General features: G+C 44.6%; 1 pseudogene; it reads right to left on the bottom strand.

Moving 5' to 3' along the window:
• Positions 1-8,060: 8,060 nt before the first annotated feature.
• Bola2-ps5 (bolA family member 2, pseudogene 5) lies at positions 8,061-17,043 on the bottom strand (annotated as a pseudogene).
• Positions 17,044-22,041: the final 4,998 nt, after the last annotated feature.

Genomic DNA, 22,041 nt, shown 5'->3' on the forward strand with positions numbered 1-22,041 from the left:
CATGTGTGTTCCAAGGATTAAATTCAGTTGCGGGGCTTAGCGGGGAGCATCTTTACCAGCACAGCTGAGCCATTTTGCTCCCCTCTCCACACACACTCCTTTTCTTAGTCCTTTTCTCCCTTCCAGACTGACATTTCTTTGGTCAACTATTTCTTCTTTCATTTCCTCATCCCTGGACTGGTTTAGATGGCCTCACCTTGTAGAAATTTCTTTAGAAACTAGAAATTTTGGGATCCAAAAGAGGGAATTGAGTCACTTGATTTAGGACAAAATTTTTCACAATATATCTTTCTGTAATCTTTGAACTTTAAGCAACAAGAATGCATTTTATATTTTTATATTAGCCAGGCAGTGATGACCTTTAATTCCAGGCAGAGTTTAGGCCTGTGGGTTCATGGCCAGCTTGATCTACAGAGTGAGTTCCAGGACAGCCAGGACTACACAGAGAAAGCCTGTCTTGAAAAACTATATACGTGAAAACAGTTATTTTTGAAAAATAAATATGACATAATTATCTGCATCTACTATTTAGCTTGGCAAGTCCATTTTGAGAAAATGAATGTGTCCCGAGACTCTGGAAGAGTGACAATTCACTGCGTGGCACCCCGCTGTGCACAGCCTCTCATCCAGCCTGCACTGCCTAGGGCTCTTTTTCACTATCAGGATCTTTGGGGAGAGTTTTATATTCGAATGAGTTGTTGATTCAATAAAGACTGACTTGGTTAATTTTTCATTTTAGAGAGGAAATGGAAACACAAAATCATTGCATGGGAGACTGTGTGTGTTTCAGTGAGTGTGCAAACCATCGGCATAAGTCCACCGAGAATTCTGAGGCTGCCACCCCACCCCCACCCCCACCCCCATCCCCACCCCACCCACACCACACACATCATTTTTCTTTTATCACCTCATGTCACAGAAACTTGAGGATTGTGAGGTCTCCTGTGATAATTACCAAGTTTTCAAAAAGGGTTTGAAGAGCTGTGGCTTCTTTTATGATAATGGGAATCAATCCCAGGGCCTGTGTATGTTAATACTGTATATCCAGCTCTCTCTCTCGTCCTGAGCCATGTCTCTTCACAAAGATGAGGACCATTTCTCCTTCCTTGTTATCTGAGACTCTGCTTTGCCTGTCCTACATGGATCTTACCTCCAGGGCAGCCGGGAAACCCCAGCTCCCAGTCCCATCTCTTTTCAGGGAGTTTAGGGCCAGGGTTACCCAAGGAGTAGAAAGGAACCAGTATGTGATCTCTTCCCAGACTGAGTTTCACAATTTCCTGTTCATCCTTCATCCTTAGTAACTGCAGCACAGAGCACACTGACCATGAGTCTGGCATTTTATTCCTGATCCTCTCAGGATAGCCTCATGAAATGGGTCAATGCTGCAATTATTTTACAGATGAGTAAACTGAGTAACTGGAAGGCTAGATTCTAAGCCAAGAAATCTAGTGGGATTCAACCCATGTCTATTTGACTGCAACAAGCATGCTGTTTCCTCTCTGGCCTGGTGCCTGGCATTGGATGATCACTGCTGGCCCACCTACAGCTGTCAGACAAGGCAGTTGATGTGATCAAGGCAGTGTTAGATACTCAGAACTCAGCAAAGAGTAACTGTCTTTTTGTGTCAAATAAGATTCCATCTTATGCTAGGGTCTCATAGAGACAAGAAGAAATAGGAACAGACTCTAGGGAAAAAAAAGTCAGATAAATGTTTTCTTTGAATTGGAAAAGACCATAGTTATTCAGTTTTCTAGTAATTTTCTTTATTATTTGTGCATTCTATCAGCACCCTGCCTGTGTGCTTGTGCAAGTGCATGTATGTGAGTGTGTGTGCGTGTGCATGCAACCTGGGGCTGGTTGGTGTTCAACCATATTTTATGGGTGACTTGTCCCTCTGGCCTTGCCTCTGGGCCCAGGGGTAGGGGAGTCAGGCCATGGGGCCAGGGAAGCCCTTGGACTCAGCACATTGAGGAAAGGACAATGGGGCTGGCCAGGCAGCTGAGCAGCACTTCTGTTGGACACAGCAGGAAAGGTACAAAGCAAAGGTCCCTGTCAGCATTCAGTCAGCTCCTGCCTCCCCGACAAGGGCCTGCTCGGGGGACATTTTCTCCCTGGTCCCATTCTATGTCTTTAAACAGGAAGGAGATCTGGGGCCTGGATAATTTTGAAAAGGCCAAGAAGGCCAAGCAGTAGCAGAGAACTTGGGAGCCATCTCAAATTTCTGCTTCCTCTGCTCCAGGCATGGATAGATATGTGCACTGGCCAGAGAACAAACTCCAAGGCTGGTTTCTTCCATTTGAGACAGGCTTGCAAGCATTTTAGTCCAGTGCAGCCTCATGGGGTTTTCAGTTCTGCAGACCAACCACTTTCCTTCCAATAGAACCCATAAAACTGATACAAGAATGGGTGTCTAGGTAGAATGTGTCCTGTTGATGACATAGCCCACTCCCTACTCCCGACAAGCAGTGGTAGATTGCTTCTCCCTTAGGGCTGCTCAACTGGAAGAGAAGAACACTGGACACCAGTTTAACTTAAACTTCAGATCAGCATTAGAATAAAGAGATCACAAACTTACCATCTTTTCAAAATCACATCTATTTAATATGTGTGTGTGAGTATGTATGTGTATGTTTGTATGTATGTATGCGTATGTATGTCTGTGTATATGTGTGTGTGCCTGTGTATATGTGTATATGTGCGTATGTGGGTGCGAAGTGCATGTGTGTGTATGTGTATATGTGTGTGTTCGTGTGAGTGTATGTGTATGTGAGTATGCATGTGTGTGTATGTCTGTGTGTATGTCTGTGTATGTGTGTATATGTGTGTGTATGTGTGTGTATGAGCATATGTCCGTATGTATGTCTGTGTGTGTGTATGTGTATGTATGTCTGTGTATATGTGTGTGCGTGTGTGTGCATGTGTGTGTATGTGTGTGTATGTCTATGTGTGTGCATGTGTGTGTATGTGTGTGTATGTGTGTGTATATGTGTGTATTTATGTGTGTATGTATGTCTGTGTATATTTGTGTGTGCGTGTTTATATGTGTATATGTGCGTATGTGAGTGTGAAGTGCATGTGTGTGTATGTGTGTGTGAGTTTATATGTGTGAGTGTGCATGTGTGTGTATGTCTGTGTGTATGTCTGTGTATGTGTGTATATGTGTGTATGTGTGTGTGCATGTGTATGTCTGTGTGTGTGTGAGTGTGTGTGTGTGTGTGTGTGTGTGTGTGTGTGTGGGCAGGAATGTCCCCATGGAAGTCAGAAGAGGTATTGGATCCCTGGAACTCAAGTTACAGATGGTTGTGTTTGCTGGGAACCAAACCCAGGTGTTCTACAAGAGCAGTAAGCACTCTTAATCACTGAACTATCTCTTCAGCCCCAGAGAGTCATTTTACCTGAGGCACACATGCATGCAGGTACCAGTAGAAGCCAGAAGAGAGCATCAGATTCCCTAGAGCTGCAGTTACAGGCAGTTGTGAGCCAGCTGACATGGATGCTGAACACAGGACTCAGGTCCTCTACAAGAGCACTATGTGCTTTTTTGAACACCCATGTTTTCGGTTTTGTTGTTGCTTTTATTTGTCTTGGGGATTTTCTTCTTTGAGACAGGGATAAGTATGGAAGAATGTACCACTGACTCCTTTTATTTAATATTCATTCATTCATTCATTCATTCATTCATTCATTCATAGACAGGGTTTTATGTCACTGTCCATCATACTTGGACTCAAGTAGCTGAGATAGGAGTGTTGATCATGAGTTTGAGGCCAGCCTGGACTACATGTATAGTGAGATCCTAACTCAAAGAAACAACAGGGTTGGGGATTTAGCTCAGTGGTAGATCGCTTGCCTAGGAAGCGCAAGGCCCTGGGTTCGGTCCCCAGCTCCGAATAAAAGAACCAAAAAAAAAAAAAAAAAAAAAAAAAGAAACAACAAAAAATTTGTAAAATTATTATGTGTTCATTAAGAGAGAAAAAAAATATATATATTAATGTCTAATTTTGGCCAAGCATGGCTATACACATTTCAACACTGGGGGGAAGTAGAGGCAAGAAGATCAGGAGATTAAGGCCAGCCTAGGTTATGTGACACCATGTCTCAAAATCAAAAACAAACAAAATACCTACTTCTTTACTGGTTCTGTTTTCAGCACCTTCCTTAAGTACATTTACTAGAATTTTCTACATGCTCACACCCTGTCTTCCCAGAGACAAAAGTTTCTTATATTGCTGCATAGCCGATGCCCAGAAATTCACACCCTGCAACACACACACACACACACACACACACACACACCCCACATACACATTTTTAAAAAGATTCATTTATTATATATAAGTACACTGTAGCTGTCTAATTCACACCCTGCAACACACACACACACACACACACACACACACACACACACCCCACATACACATTTTTAAAAAGATTCATTTATTATATATAAGTACACTGTAGCTGTCTTTAGACACACCAGAAGAGGATATCAGATTTTATTACAGATGGCTGTGAGCCACCATGTGGTTGCTGGGATTTGAACTCAGGACCTCTGGAAGAGTAATCAGTGCTCTTAACTGATGAGCCATCTCTCCAGTCTTACACTTTTATTTTTTTTTAAGATTAATTTGATGGACTGAAGAAATGGCTCAGCAAAGTTGAGTTCCCAGCACTCATGTTGGGCAGCTCACAATCACCTTAAACTCTTATCTCTGTGGGATTTCACATCTTCTTTGTCTTCCACAGAAACCAGGCTCATGTGTGGCACACAGACATACATGTAGGCAAAACATTCATACACATAAAAAGAAGTACGCTGGGGTTGGGGATTTAGCTCAGTGGTAGAGTGCTTGCCTAGCAAGCACAAGGCCCTGGGTTTGGTCCCCAGCTCCGAAAAAAAGAAGAAAAAGAAAAAGAAAAAAAAGAAGTACGCTGAAGAAAAAGGATTCATTTTATGGTGTGCACCAAGACACTATTTTTATTATGTGTAGGTGGATGTGTCTATGTCTGGGTATATTCACATGAGCAGGTGTCCAAGGAGGTCAGAGGCACTGGATCCCCCTGGAGCTAGAGTAACAGGCGGCTATGAATTGCTCTACATGGTTCTAGGAAGGAGCCTTAAGTGCTCCTTACTATTGAACAATCTCTACAGCCCTCACGTGCCTTTTTTTATAAGGACACCAGCCATTGTATTTACTATCATCCTTGATTCTGGGTAAGCTCAACTTAATTTCCATTATTTTATCTTCAAAGATACCATTTCCAAGTCTGGTCATATTTGAGGTCCAAGACGGACGTGCATTTTAGGCACACACTATTCAGCCAAGGACAGTCTTCAGGTTCAGAGATGAGCAGTTAACTCCCCACTGTATCCAACAGAGATGATTCCCAACAATGTTCTTAACTTCATATAGCCACTATTGTCACTAACTTCAACCTGTTTGTCTTCTGATGGCTCTTTCTCAGAAATGGGCTTGTGATATCCACAATGAACCTCTTCTGGGACCTCTTGATTGAGACTCACAGAGGCAGTGATTGATGTAAAAGCAAGAGGAATTTTATTGTTCCAACATGTTGGGGCCTCCCCACTTCAAAAAGGATATGGCCCTGAGCAGACTCTAAGAGGGAGTTATATACCTTTGATAAGGGCAGAATTCAAACAATTGGGGCAGAATTTACACAATGGTAACTAGGCAAGATACTATGAGCATTTGGTGGAGTGAAACAACTCGAATCAACTCAGTGTACCATTCTGGACTTTCCAAGGAGGGTTGGTTGGGAGTCACAGGTAGCTTTTTCTGATAGTTGGCTTGCAGTGTTCTAGACACTAAACAAGCTCTACTCTCTGGAAGGGAGGGGTCTTTGTGCTTGGAGGTTTGTGGTGGAATTTTCCCACTGGCCTTAGATTGACCCCAACTCTGGCTCCTTCAGTACCATTCAAGCCAAATATCCAGGAGCCCTACTTGTAGTTGTTGGTTAAGACAGAGTCTGAACAAAAGATGGGGCCTTACAGTTGGTTTTATGTACTGCAAGCTGGGCTCTAACTCCTAATGTAGCCAGTGATGACTTTGAATTTCTGAACCTCCTGTGAAATGGGAACTTAAGGTTCTTTGGAAAGTCAGTGGGATGGTATTTTGCTGGCGCAAACACATGAACTATTTAGCTGAAGTGGACACAGGTGAAAGACTAAGGTCATGAAAGAATGTTTAGCTGAAGCAGACACAGGATAGAGGATGTTCTGCTAAAGCAAGTATGTGAAAGAACATGTGATGAAGAATTCTTTGCCTCACATTGTGTAGTTGAGCTGCATTTGTCAGGACTCCATAGAAACTCTGCCATAAAAACTTCTGGTGGTGTGCTGCAGTTGCTTGGACTCGGGCTGACTGGTAGAGTAAGATGAGCATGTAAGTGCAGCTGAGACAGGCATACATCTTAAGGCAAGACATGTTATGAAGCAAAACCCATGGAGGACACATGATATTTGGAAGATATAAATAGGACTTGAGGGACAATATTGGAGGTTGATCTTGGCTTGCTTATAGAGCTAGCTATACAATGCTTGTAGGTCTCGAGTCTTCGCTGATCTTCACTTCGCTGAGAGAAGCACCTTTCCTGGTGTCCCTCCAGTCTCTCTGGCTGACTCATGCCAAGGCTGAGGTCTGGCTGTCTTTGCTGTCTTTGCTGTTGATTCATGTTTTCAATCCCGACTCTACTGAACTGGACTGTTGTCATACCAGTGAATTGTTTGCCAGTGTGTTGAGCTGGGGTTGAGCCGCCACTGCAAACTAATGAACTGATTTGCTGATTTCCAGGCAATACAGATGGGAGTTGCTCCAAAGAACCTTTCTAAACAGGTCCACTTTCCCCATATCCTTTCTTTACCACTGACTCTGGTGGGTAGTAGGCTAGAAGGGAGGTTAAAACATCTAAGAACCATCATTAAAAATAGGTGTTTGAAAAAAATTACAGTCACACTCCTGTCTCACTCCTCACGTGCTGGATGAATAGTCACAAATGGCCATGTCTTGCTGGGACCACTCTTTTTCTCATCTCTGTACCCAATCTTTGGCTCAATCTTCCAAATTCCCCTCTCCAAAGTCCTGTGTGTTCTCACTTCTCCAGTCCCATTATATTAGTGCCTTATACAATGAGGAACTTAATTTAGGTCTTCTAATAGAAAATAACATAGGAGGGTAAGTTTGGACTCTAGCCCTCCAGTGATGTTTCTAAGATTTAGACTTTTTCCATCCTGTTCTACTGACATCAACGTTGACTTCATTCTAAGGCTGGGTGTTTTCTATAGCAACTGGGGCTGTGTGCTTCTTTGTTCATAGTCACTGTGTGTGTGTGTGTGTGTGTGTGTGTGTGTGTGTGTGTGTGTGTGTTTCTAGAGAGGCGATGCAGAGAGACAGACATAGAGAGACAGAGAGGATCCTATGGCTTTCTAAAGATCAAGGATTAACTTTCTTAGGAGCCCCTACAATCCCTACTCCATGCCTTACAGGCAGAGATTAGCAAAGGTTACAGATATGCAACTGTACATCAGCAAATCTCTTTCTTTGAATATACACCCCTCCACACATACACATATGTATGTTTGCACTTTGAAATCCATCCATTTTAACACTTTAAAAAAAGATTTATTTACTTATTTATTTCATTTATGTGAGTACACTGTCACTGTCCTCAGACACACCAGAAGAGGGCATTGGATCCCCATTACAGATGGTTGTAAGCCACCATGTGGTTGTTGGGAATTGAACTCAGGACCTCTGGAAGAGCAGTCAGTGCTCTTAACCACTGAGCCATCTCTCCAACCCTTAACATGTTTTTATGGCCTAGAATTTAGCCCAAGATAGTATAAATATACTTATTAAGTATACTTTTGGTAGTATACATTAACTGCAATGCATAATATTGCTTTGTATCTCCTACTTGTAATTATGTTTCTTGACTCATAGTCTTGCTGTGTGTGTGTGTATGTGTGTGTGTGTGTGTGTGTGTGTGTGTGTAGCTCTGTGGCTGACCCAGGACCTGGAACATGATAGACAAGCACTCTATTTTTTTTTTTTTTTGGTTCTTTTTTTCGGAGCTGGGGACCGAACCCAGGGCCTTGCGCTTCCTAGGTAAGCGCTCTACCACTGAGCTAAATCCCCAGCCCCCAAGCACTCTATTCTTGAGTGACACCATGACCTCTATTCCTGCGTTCTGAATCATGTATGTGTTGTGTGTGTTCCTATGAAACATGGGTGCTAGGGATTTGAACTTAGGTCCTTATGTTCACAAGGCAAGTACTCTATTGACTGAGCTATCTCCCCATTTCCATATGTTGTTCTTTTTCAAACACATATAAAGTGGAAACTTTAGGGTTCTTTGGAAAGTCAGTTGTATGGGATGGTGTTTCGCTGAGGCAAACGTGAAGGAATGTTTTCCTGAAGCAGACACAAGTGAAAGGTTGTTTTGCTAAAGCAGGCACGTGAAAGAATGTTTTCCTGAAGCGGACACAGGTGAAAGGTCAATACAGACTTGAGAAGGAACATTTCACTGAGTCAAACACAGGTGAAAGGATGTTCTGATAAAGCAAGCACGTAAACGGACATGTGCGTGATAAAAGATTCTTCATTAACTAAAGGACATGCATGTATTGGTCCACCTTATATTGCACAGTTCAGTTCCATTTGTCTAGACGCCACAGAGAAAAACCAAAAAACTTCTGGTGGTATATTCTGGTTTCTTGATGATTCTTCAGACTCAGGCGGATTGGCAGAGTGATGTCAGCTGATACAGACTCATAGGTGGAGGCAAGACCAGTGGAGGACAGGTGATGTTTGGAGGGAGTGTAAATAGGACTCAACAGACTGTGAGAAGGGCTTGTTTGTAGAGCTAGCTGTGCAGTGCTTGTTGGTCTTGAGTCTTTGCTGATCTTTGATTTGCTGAGAGAGGCACAGCTGAGAACTTCTTTTGGCATTCCTGGTGATCCTGGTTCCCCCTGCTGACTCATGCTGATTCAGCTGTGGCCTGGCTGTTCCTGCTAGGTTATGCCACTGCTTCTGCTATCCCGACATTACCGAACTAAACCGCTGGTATAGCCATGAAGTGTTTTTGAGTGGATAGAGCTGCCACTGCTGACCTGCAAACTAAACCACTAATTTCCTACAACAAAGATGGGATTTGCTCCAAAGAATCATTTCTAAACAGGTCCACTTCCCCTGTATCTTTTTTTTTTTCACTACCTCCGGTGGGTGGTAGGCTAGCAGGGAGGTTAAAGCCTTAATCATTAAAAGTAGGTTACACACATTAAAGTTACACACATATTCCTACATGACATCTCAGTATTATCATACAGATTCAATTCCTTCCTTTATGCAATTTGACCATTTTAAATGGTCTGTCTATCATGCACCAGTCTATCTGTCATCCCTCTATCTGTGCATACTCTATTATTCTGAAGTGCTAGGACAAACCCAGGGTCTTATACATGTTAAATAAACATTCTACTGTTGGTCCTCAGAATTTATTTTAAATTCATTTTCATTCAGAAACATCTTTTGTGCTTGTCCTACTGGCTGTAGCAGCCATGTTACGAATTTTCTCATTCATTGTATGTCTCACCCTGTCATGATATTTGTGTCTTTTTGTGAGGGAAAAATCTCAACAGGTAGTTTAGGCTGCCTTCAGCCTTGCAGGAATTCCCCAGCCTCAGCATTCTGAGCACTGAAATCACAGGTTGGAACTACCAGGATCAAATGGCATTTGCTTCTTATTTGTTTCTTTAGCAAGTTGGGTCGTGTTCATCTCTAGGTTTGGGGGAAATTTCAGTCAAGCCTATTTTGGGCTTCTGTATTTTACCATTTGACTTCTCTGTCTCACAGCTGAAGAGCTTTGACTAACTTCTTGGCCAATAATCCTCAGTGGGTCTACTGTGGGCTCAGGTAAATCTTGACACTGACACAAGGCTAGAGCCTGACTTTTCATCCCACAGACTCTGGGCAGACACCTTGCTCTTCTTTTTTTTTTTTTTTCCCCAGAGCTGAGGACTGAACCCAGGGCCTTGGGCTTGCTAGGCAAGCACTCTACCACTGAGCTAAATCCCCAACCACCTTGCTCTTCTGCTCTGTTCCACAGCCCAGTGGGACAGTGTTTCTGGAATCAGCCTTATCTTCAGGGCACTCCTTCTGTGGTTGACTTCGAGCAGGATATCTGGATCCAGCTCCTGGCTCTGAGGTCACATCTTGCTTCCCTAGAATCATTACGGTCCTGATTCTGATACTCTAAGGGACTCTGGGCTTCAGCCGATGATAAGAGAATCCTGGGCATTGCCCTACCCTATTGTTTGGCTTTGTGGTGGTTGTTTGAGATAGGGTCTCCCAGTTTATTTAGTTGAACTTGAACTCATGATTCTCCTACCTCTGTATCCTACATGTTGAGATTACAGGTGTGTACCACCACAACCACTTCCCACCGAGAAATTTTAGATCCCTTTTTAAATTTTAAATATAAGCAAAAATCGCACAAAATATGAACAAATAATCTGACAAGATTTTATGAAATACACTGAGATCAGCTCATGACGCTTACCCCTGCATCCCTGCTGAGACCTCCCCAGGTGCCTCCAGTCTCTCCACATAAAGCCAGTTCCTATTCCATTCTGGCACTGGAGATTTTTCTTAGCTGTTTGTATTCTGCATGTGTGTCACAAGCACATTGGCTCTTCCTTCCTGGACTCCTTTTCTCACAGCTGAATGGTTAAGCTCTGCCACATTGTTGCGTGAAGCTGGTACTTTGTATCCTCTCATTGCTGGGTGGTACCACAGCCTATAAAAGCCTTATTCCAGAGCTGCCACTGGTTCTCAGCCTGCTGGGGACCCATGAAAACAGTTCTTCCTGTGTTAGGAGCCACCACCATAAAGTTATTCTGCTGCTACTTTGTGACTGTAATTTTTCTACTGTTGTAAATGTTTGGCATGCAGGATCTCTGATATGCAACCACCATAAAAGAGCCCTTTGATCCCCAAGGGGATCGACCTACAGGTTGAGAAGTGCTAACTTAGGAACTTCCTTACTTTGTAGCTATCATTCACAGAATTGGTAGAAACCCTTTCTCTTTCAGGTTCACATGGGGTATATACAGCTGTTTGGGAGATAAAAGGGAAAGGAATGGCTGGGTGAGCTGCTCACTCACTTTTTGTAGACACCCTGAACAGAATTTTAACATGTACTAACATATTTGCAGTCACACATAGCTTTGAGGTCCATAAGTCACAGAGGACTCAGAACTAATACATGTCTTGTTTCTCAAAATTATTGGTCTTTTTAAAAATTTTTTATTTGTTTACATATATGAATGCTCTGTTTTCCTGCATGCCAGAAGAGGGAATCAGATTCCATTACAGATGGTTGTGAGCCACCATGTGGTTACTGAGATTTGAACTCAGGATCTCTGGAAGAACAGACAGTGCTCTTAAACACTCACTTAGCCATCTCTCTTAGCTCTCTCTCTCTCTCTCTCTCTCTCTCTCTTTCTCTCTTCCTCTTTTTTTTTTTTTTTTTTTTTTTTTGGCCAGGTTTAAAATTTAATGCTTGTTCAGGCCTGGGTCCCTCATTCCTGCCGCTGTGGGGTCCACTGCTCTGGGGTCAGAGTTTTCTGCTCAAAGGCATGGATGTGCGGGAGCTCTTCAGCTAAGCACTCGTTCACCAGCCGGTATCTCTGGAGCAGTGGCTTTCCCTCGAACTTAGCCCACACCACCAGGACTCCGGAAGCTGGTCGCGCAACGGTTCAGAGTCGTGTCCTCCACCTCCATATGCTCTGCCTCCAGGTCCTGCCGCAGCTCCTCGCGGAGGTAGTCGGCGCTGAGTTCGAAGACCACAGCCAGGCGGGGCCACAGCCCAGCGTGCACAGAACCTCACCTCTGGTCCCTCTTCCTCCTTTCTTTGAGACAGGATTTCTTGTGCAACCTTGACTGTCCTAGATCTCACTCTGTAGATCAGACTGGCCTGGAACTCATAGAGATCTGCCTGCCTCTGCCTCTCGAGTGCTGGGATTACAAGCATGCACCATCACTGCCTGGCGCTATTTCTTCTTAAGGTTAACGATTTAAGACTGATGTGAGGCCAGGCAAAATGGTGCACATCTGTAATCCCAGCACTTTGGGAGGCTGAGGCAGGAGGATCTTAAGCTCCAAGTTAGCCTGAGGTACACATGAGAACCTTTCTCAAATGGGAAAAAAAAAACATCTCTGGGGCTGGAGAGATGGCTCAGCGGTTAAGAGCACCCAACTACTCTTCCAGAGGTCCTGAGTTCAATTCCCAGCAACCACATGGTGGCTCACAACCATCTGTAAAGAGATCCGATGCCCTCTTCTGGTGTATCTGAAGACAGCTACAGTGTACTTATATATATAATAAATGAATAAATCTTAAAAAAAAAAAAAACATCTCTGTGGATAGAAGTGTTACCCGCTTGTAATCCCAGCCTAGGGTGGATCAGCCTGGGCTACATGAGAACTTGTTTCATTTTTGCAATTATGGAAAGTCCTAGAATCTAGAGCCACGTGTTATAAGGTACAGATAACTGTACCAGAGAACAATTTGCCCACTTGGAATGAAATGAATCTATCTATAGGTAAAAAACAGGTGGACAGTCACCCTGGAAGGTCAGTCCTGTGAAGTCTCGTTTCTGTTAGGTATACTGTGTGTGACATCGGCTTACTGCTGGCAGGGGATCACTGGCTGAATGGAATTCTAGACTATTGGTATTTGTCCTGTTGACCAGGGATCCTATTGGCTACCCTCCTGTTCTTTCGTCTCTGACCACCAGGGGGCATACATCAGGCTTCAGAGCACAAGCGTTCCCAGCCTGTCAGAAGAAAAGATGAGATTTTTCAAAGTGTGGTCCACAGGATGTGCAGTTAAAATATGGCCCTGCTTGTTGTCTCAGGCCTAGTTAGACTCTGTGGGGATGGAACCTTGAAATTTTATGTTAAACATTGCCAATAGCCACTTCCTACTACCCTGAGGCTAGGACTGTATTCACACTACTTGGGCTCAACACTGTTTTGGGGCATGTTAAGTATCCATCCCCAGCTATTTAGGTGAATTTACTGTTCATTATTATCTTCTAGGCTGATACAAACACACATCTAGCTCTTAGAACTTCTGTGAGCAGTAAAGCAGTCAATTTGCATAAAGAATAGTACCCGGAAGCACCTAGCTTCTCTCTCTCTCTCTCTCTCTCTCTCTCTCTCTCTCTCTCTCTCTCTCTTCTTTCTTCACGCCCGTGAGTCTCTCTCCCTCCCTCTCTTCTGCCCCCACCACTTTAAAAAGGTAGAGTGGGGTGGGAGAAAGCTAGGTGTGGCAGACTATGTCTTTAATCCCAGCACTTGAGAGGCAAAGACAAGTAGATCTCTGTGAGTTCAAGAACAGCCTGATCTATTGGGTTCCAGGACAGCCAGGGTTACATAGAGACAGCCTGTCTCAACAAACAAACAAACAAACAAACATAACAAAACCCCAAATAAATAATGCCCCTTCTAGTAGGGGAAGTAGAAATATAAAGAATGTAAAAAAAATGAAGGTATAACGATAATTTTCATTCCTTTTCTTTGTATTTCTTTGGGGGAGGGCTTTGAAATAGGGTCTCACTATGTAGCCCAGGATGGTATTGAACTTGCAGCAGCTCCCCTACTTCCACCACCCACGTGCCTGACTTTAACCCATTTTTAAGAAGACAGCAGGAAAGGCTGGCAATGTGTCTTCGCAGTTAAGAGCAGAGAACCGAGGTTTGGTTCCCAGATCCCATAGCAACCACCCCCGCAACTCCAGCCCCAGAGGGACCCAGGCCTTCTGATCTCCAAAGGCTTCTGCACTGGTGCTTAGACCAATCCAAAGACATGTAGATAATTTAAAATAAAATATCTTTTAGAAATGGAGATGACAGGAATGGCGGGAGGTAGCCTTGAGGTCTGAAGAGGGCATTGTGGAGCAGTGGGTAAATGGGGAACCTGGTCAGGGAATGGAGAAAAGAGAAACAGGGTGACCTGAGAGCTTAGAATAGGCCCGGTGGTCATGGCTCACACTGTTAACCCCAGCTCTCAGGAGGCAGAGGCAGGTAAATCTCTGTAAGTTCAAGGCCAGCTTGGTCTACAGAGCAAGTCTCAAAAAACAAAAGAACTGAACAAACCAAGCAACGCCCCCCCCCCAAAATACCCAACCAACCAACCACAACATCCTCCAGCAATTAATTAACTTGCTTTTCCTGATAGACCTTTTCTTTTCTTTTCTTTTGCGAGGTGGGAAGAAGGGAGGTGGATGGGGTTAGTGTCCCGAACTCCGCACGTAGTTTAAAATAACTTAACCTTAGCTAAAATCATCATCACAGGGCTAGAGAGACAGCTCAGGGATCAGAGCGTTGGCTGCTCTTCCAGAGAACTCCGACTGGATTCTCACCATGCCGGCTCACACCATCTATAACTCCAGTCCAGGGAAACCGACCGAGGGCCTTCTGCCTCCTCAGGTCTGAAAGCCGTACACAAACACGCATGCTCAAAAACCGCCGGTACAGCCAGGCATGGTGAGGCACTTTCGTCCAGCACTTGGGAGGGAGGCGGAGGCAGGTGGGTCTCTGAATTTGACACCTGCCCGACCTACAGTGTTGGGGTTTGGTATGTTGCCATGTATCATAGTGCTAAATACTGGTTCCCAAGATCTGGTTGCCTCAGAAACAAGGAAATCATCACGTACACCAAGCGATGCTATGTAACCCTGCTTCTTAATTTAAAACTATTGGTTGACTAAAGATGCCTACAGCCTATAGCTGGGCGAAAGAGAGGTGAATGGGGCGTTGGTTCCTGGGGCTTAGGGTCTGAGGCAGAGACCAGAGGAGGAGGAGGAGGAAGAGAGAGGAAGACACCATCGGGTAAGTGATCAGAACTGGCCGTGATGTTTGGCCGGTCAGAGTAAGATCGACCCAGGCAGAACATGGCAAGTTAAATCTGGGGGTTTTTGACAGGGAAGTAGACCAAACAGCTTAGAGGACTGATATCTGCTCAGTTCTAGTGCTGTTAAAGCTTATTATAAATATAAAGGGTTTATGTCTTTTTTCTGGAAACTGAATGATTTATGGCAGGGTAGAGACCCCCAATTAATATTTTCCACAACAGGGGTTGGGGATTTAGCTCAGTGGTAGAGCGCTTGCCTAGAAAACGCAAGGCCCTGGGTTCGGTCCCCAGCTCCGAAAAACAGAAAAAGAAAAAAAAATTTTTTCCACAACAACAGAACAAGTTCCAGGATAGACAGGGCTATACAGAGAAACCCTATCTTGAAAAAACAAACAAACAATCAAAAATAAATAAAAAACAAAAACAGAATCAAAGAAAAAAAGAAAAGAAAAACACCCATATATATTTTAAAATGTTAAATCATAATCATAGTTTGAATAATAACAATGTAATATAAGGGTTGAAGAGAACCAGAAAGCCTGAGGTGCCCTTCCTCTCATATTTACAACACAATAGAAGTCTGGGAGGCAGGGGTCGGGGATTTAGCTCAGCGGTAGAGCGCTTGCCTAGCGAGCGCAAGGCCCTGGGTTCGGTCCCCAGCTCCGGAAAAAAAAAAAAGAAAAAAAAAAAAGAAAAAAAAAAAAGAAAAAAAAAAAAAAGAAGTCTGGGAGGCAATGGGGGTGGGGGTGGGAGGGGGGTGCCTTCTTGTCAGCACACATTGGGGAGAGACTGATGGGAACTTGGGTTTCTGTCCTGGAGGTTGATTACTTCCATTCTTGCAAAAGGAGAGAGACTTACAGACTCTGAAGAAAAACCCGGAGCCTCCACTTCAGAGGAGCCATGAACACGCTAGGTGCGGGTGGATCTGAATGCACACTGTCATTTCCCTCTTCGGATCCCTTGACTCTGCACTGGCTACCTATTTCTGGCTCCCCCATGCCCTTGCGTGAGCGGGGCTCACACTGAGCTTTTTACCATCAGTCTGAGGCTCCTCCATCTCCTCTCTCAGCAAATGGTGTCCTCATTTAAGTCCACTCTGCAGATCATAAACCTGGGTGCTACCTCTGCCTCCTTTTCTGTCTGTCTTCCCACATCTGTCAGTGCCTGTCAGCGTGTCCCCTGCTCTCTCCCCATTTCGTCCATCCCATTAAGTGAGGTCTGGCTAGACCAGGCTTCTAACCAGACTCATGAGTACATTCATCTCCGGTCTCCAGCAGCTCACAGAGTCAGGGGAAGGCAATTTGTAAAACACGAACCTGCTCAAATGTTTTTGTTTTTTGTTTTTTTGGGGTTTTTTGGTTCTTTTTTTCTGGAGCTGGGGACCGAACCCAGGGCCTTGCGCTTCCTAGGCAAGCGCTCTACCACTGAGCTAAATCCCCAACCCCAACCTGCTCAAATGTTAACTGGAGCCCTGAGCTTGGTGTTAAGAGAATCATGACATTATGAATTGAGCAGGACGAGGATGATAGAGATAAAGGCAGCTTTGATCACAGTAGGTACACAGCAAGGAACACTGGACAGGAGGAGCAGAGGGCAGGGCAGTGCGAGTGTTAGAGAGGGAGCTGCTACCTGTGGTGTTGAATGAGTTTCTGTGAGCACACTAATACCATCCTGTGCCGTGTCTGCTGGTTATTCCTGTCACATGGGCCAAATGCACTTGTCTTGGGAGAATATTTGTGTGTCAGGTAGGACAGGAGTGACAGATAAGACAACAAGTTCAAAGTTCAGTCTTCTCTCTTAATTAGTGTCCAGTCTAGATGGTATGTTCTTGCTTGGCATTAGTTGGTGGATTGGATGGTCATGCAGGTCTTGCCGTGGATCTGGGCTTGGTTCTGAGAACCTACGAGGTGGCTCACAGCTGTCTGTAATTCCTGTTCCGGGAGATCTGATGCCCTCTCTGACCTTTGTGGGCACTGCGTGCACATAGAGCCTTCATATACATGCAGGCAAAACAGACATATACATAATTTTTAACCCTTATTTTTATTTTATAGTGTTTTGCCTGTGTGTATATATGTACACCATGTGTATACCTGGTACCTTCCATGGTCATAAGAGGACTTTGGATCCCTTGGAACTGGCGTTACAATGGTTGTGAGCCTCCATGTTGGCCCTAGGAAGCAAACCTGGGTCTTCTGTAAGAGCAGCAAGTGCTCTTAACCACTGAGCCATCTCGCCATCTCAAAACACCCATGTATATAAAATGAAAATAAATAAATCTTTGTTTGTTTTAGTTTTTTTAAGATTTATTTATTTTATGTGAGTACATTGTCACTGTCTTCAGACACACCAGAAGAGGGCCCTAGATCTCATTACAGATGGTTGTGAGCCACCATGTGGGTTCTGGGATTTGAACTCAGGACCTCTGGAAGAACAGTCAGTGCTCTTAACTGCTGAGCCATCTCTCCAGTCCTTGTTTTAGTTTTTTTAGACAGGGGTTCTGTGTGTAGTCCTGGCTGTCCTGGAACTCACTTTGTCTAACAGGCTGGCCTCACACAGAGATGCGCCTGCCTCTGCCTCCCAAGTACTGGGATGAAAGGTATGTGCCACCACTGCCTGTTGAAAATAAATAAATCTTAAAACAAAAACAAAAAAAACCAAACAAACCCAATGCTGTGGACTAAAGAGGTGGCTCAGTGGGTAAGGCACTTGCCGCACAGCGTGAAGACCTGGGCTTGAACCCCTGGAACCTGCCTAGTAGCTGGAACAGTGCAGTGCAATGTCGGCTCTCTAGCAAGATCAGAGGCAGAGGCAGACTGTTCCCCCCAAGGCCCAGCTAGACTGACGAATGTGAGAGACAACAAAGAGATCTTATCTCAAACAACGTGATGGTGAGGACCGATATCTCCACAGGCGGACTGTGCCCAGACTGTGGTACTTATGCACCTGCACTCACACATACGCATGTACAGACATACAAATAACACTCGAGTAAGGGCTCGAGGGAGGAGAGAGAAGCACAAGATTAAAAAAATCAAAAATAGGGGTTGGGGATTTAGCTCAGTGGTAGAGCGCTTGCCTAGCAAGCACAAGGCCCTGAGTTCGGTTCCCAGCTCCAAAAAAAAAGAAAAAAGAAAAAAAAATCAAAAGTAGACAAAAACAACAAAAACCCCACCAAAAAAACAGATTGCAATCTATTTGACAATCCCCTTTTGAGCTGATAGGGTAATAGAGTATGTCCAGGAGGGTAGGCAGAAGTGGTACCAAGTGGCTTCTGAAAATCAGATGCGAAGGGACTCGGGCTCGCTCTCTCTCTCTCTCTCTCTCTCTCTCTCTCTCTCTCTCTCTCTCTCTCTCTGTGTGTGTGTGTGTGTGTGTGTGTGTGTGTGTGTGTGTGTGTCTCGCTCGCTTGGAGTCCTGAGCAGCTAGAGAAGGCGGCTGTGTCTCCTGGGCTTTGATGCTGGAGAGGCCACCCGTAGTATTCCAGCTGACAGGTCCAGTAGTTTGTTAGCTGTTCCTGCAGGGATGCCAGGCATGTGAGTGGTTACTGTATGGCCTCCATGCCCTAGACAAATGGCACAGAGTGACCTCAGCCAATAGCACAAGGAACAAATAAATTGTCTAGCTGAGCCTGCTTGAAATCTGCAGAATTGTGACCATGTATGACAGCATTCAGCAGAGTATAGGTCACATGACTACAACCAGCTGAAAAGCAAGCTGGGAAATGAAGTCTTTATATGAGTGGATGATGCCTAGCTATACATAAGGATTCTATTGCTATAAAAGAAAAGGATCTATCATCAGGCAAAAATAAGCAGTCTGTGTGTGTGTGTGGGAGAGAGGGAGAGAGAGAGAGAGAGAGAGATGTGTGTACATATATGTGATGTATGATGTGTGACATGTGTATGTGCATATATGTGCATGTGTAATATGGTGTGTATATCTAGGATATGTGTGCATGTGTGACATGTGCATTTGTGTGATGTGGTGTGCTCATGACTGTGTGTGTGAGTGTATGTATGTGTGATGTGGGGCATGTTTACATATGATATATATGTGGTGTGGTGTGTGATATGAGGTGTGTGTATGTGTATGTAATGTACATGTATGTGGTGTGTGTGAGAGGTATGTATGATATGTGCGTCTGATGTGTATGTATGATATGTTATGCATGTGATGTAGTATGTGTGTTTGTGTGTGTATGATTGTGTGTGTCAACCCAAGGGAGTAGTTAGACTTGAACTGCTGCTTCTGGTCCCAGACCTGATCCCTCACTTCTCAAGTAATACTGCTCCATCCAGCCGCTCATTTCCTTGTGGATGAGACGATCCTAGATTAGGACAGTGTTTTCCTAGGAGAGGAAAGGCAGGCAGAGTTTCCAGCTTGGGTTCTGAGATACCCTGTTGAGCCCCTGACCAGGTAGATTCACCTGGATGAAGGGCACATGATATGGATTTTGGGTTCTTAGGGGTGACCTCCCTTCTGGCCAGCTTGTGGCTCTGCATGGTGAAATCAGTTCACACCAGTGTTCCATTACGTAAGTGTTTAGGGAGGTACTTGTCTGACCTCCGTGAACTTGATCGTTCTTGGTGCAGGTGGGGTAGCCTCATTGACACTGGGGTGGCAGGTGCTTGTGGGGCTTCTGGAGGATGTGGCTCCTTGGATGTGTGTCAGCTTGTTCCAGCTGTTTTGTTCTCTGAGCACCAGTGCCTTTCTCTATAAAATGGGGACAGCAGGAAGTACTGCAGGCTGGAGATGTGACTGAAACGCAGTTGGTAGAGGGCTCTCCTAGCATTGGGTCTGATCCTCAGCACGACGTCTGTGGAGCATGGTGACTCACACCTGTAATTCCAGCATGTGGGAGATGGCGGTGGGAGGACCAGGAGCTCAAGGTCACTCTCGGGTACATATCAAGTTTGATGCCAGTCTGCTGTACGTGAGACCCAGTCTCACAAGAAAAAAAGTGCCTGTTAGGAGTTTAATGATAATAAAAGGAAATAAAGTAGGTAAAGCACTGATCACAGTGTTTGACTTAACCAAGAACGTGCTGTGTGTGGTGGTGACAGTGGTGGTGCTGATGCTGGTGAAGACGCAAAGCTGCAGCCCCCCAATCCCCTCCCAAAAGGAAGGGAAACTGGTGCCCACCTGGAACCCAGCACTCAAGATTGCAAGTTTAAGGCTAGCCTGACTTACATAATGAACTCTGTTTCAAAGCTAGGGGTAGAGATATTGAAAAGAAGCTGGTAGCAGTAATCATTGTAAATTTAGGGCTGGAGAGAGAGATCTCAGTGGCGAAGAACTTTTGCTAATCCAGTAGACCCACTTCCTAACACCCAAATCGGGTGGCTCACAACTACCTGTAATTCCACTTCTAGGGGAATCCAGGGCCTTCTCTGGCTTCCACATGTCCATAAGAACGTATACTGTACACACATAACATACTCACAAATAAAATAATTTTAAAAATAAATTTTTTATAAAAATTGTAAATTTACATGTAGTATTTGTTTGTTTTTGCTTTTAGGGACAGGGTCTCTCTGTGTATCCCTGGATGTACTGGAACTCACCAGGTTGGCCTGGAACTCATAGAGATCTGCTGTCTCTACCTCGAGTGCTGGGATTACAAGCATGGGCCACCCTTGCCTACCTACATATAGTTCTTTTTTTTTTTTTTTTTTTTTTTTTTTTTTTTTTTTGGTTCTTTTTTTTTTTTCGGAGCTGGGGACCGAACTCTGGGCCTTGCGCTTCCTAGGTAAGCGCTCTACCACTGAGCTAAATCCCCAGCCCCCCTACATATAGTTCTTGATGTGATACTTTTGGAGATTTTTTTTCCTGATTTTTTAAAAGATTTTATTTATATATACATATAATATATATAATATATATTAGCTGTCTTCAGACACACCAGAAGAGGGCATCCTATCTCATTACAGATGGTTGTGAGCCACCATGTGGTTACTGGGATTTGAACTCAGGACCTTTGGAAGAGTAGTCAGTGCTCTTAACCACTGAACCGTCTCTCCAGCTCTTTTCCTGATGTTTTTGTGTTACTTTTTTTTCTTTTCTTTTTTTTTCGGAGCTGGGGACCGAACCCAGGGCCTTGCGCTTGCTAGGCAAGCGCTCTACCACTGAGCTAAATCCCCAACCCTTTTCCTGATGTTTTAAAGGAAGATTTATTATACTTCTCTCTGTCTCTGTCTCTGTCTCTCTGTCTCTCTCTCTCTCTCTCTCTCTCTCTCTGTGTGTGTGTGTGTGTGTGTGTGTGTGTGTGTGTGTGTGTGTGTTATGCACCCACATGACTGCAGATGTTCTTTTGAGTCCAGAAGAGACCATTGGGTCCTCTGGAGCTGGAGCTCCATGACTGAACCACCTGACATGGGAGCTGGCAATCAAGCTCAGGTTCTCTGCAGGAGCAGTGCACCCTCTGGACTGCAGAGCCAGTCCCCTACTGTTTTCTTTCCAAGAAGCTTGTCTGTCCCTTTCTCACTGCCTCAGAGATGAGGCTTAAGAATCAAGCTTCTTGGGGCTGGGGATTTAGCTCAGTGGTAGAGCGCTTACCTAGGAAGCGCAAGGCCCTGGGTTCGGTCCCTAGCTCCGAAAAAAAAGAACCAAAAAAAAAAAAAAAAAAAAGAATCAAGCTTCTTTCTGACCTGGCCTGTAGAGGACCAGAGTGTCCTTCTAGCATAGTTAGATGATCCAGGATAAAATACAAACATGAAAGTGGATGGCCTGGGCATGAGGAAGCCAGAGAAACTAGGGAAGAAAGTAGAAGCTAGGGCTTCTCCATGCTCAGAAGTGACAGAGGGAAAGTGATGCCTGTGGCGGTGGTCACCGCAGCAAGAAAGATCCTATCATGTTTGGGGGGACAGAGCCTGGGGGACACAGCGAGGGAATGGCTGGGAGGATAGAAACTTGGCCTCAAAGTCCTAGCACATCATACCTGGCACAGAGGGAGCAGGGAAAGCCATCAGGCTACCTATTAATGTCATCTCGGTGGAAACTCACAGGTGGGGTCTTTAAGTGGATGGATGGCAGGTGACCTGGAGATACCGGCCAGGGCTGGAGGCCATGGTGGCTGAATACTTAACACCTGTTTTAAGGACAT

The sequence above is a fragment of the Rattus norvegicus genome, chromosome 10 (assembly GCF_036323735.1).
Source record: "Rattus norvegicus strain BN/NHsdMcwi chromosome 10, GRCr8, whole genome shotgun sequence".
Lineage (NCBI taxonomy): Eukaryota > Metazoa > Chordata > Mammalia > Rodentia > Muridae > Rattus > Rattus norvegicus.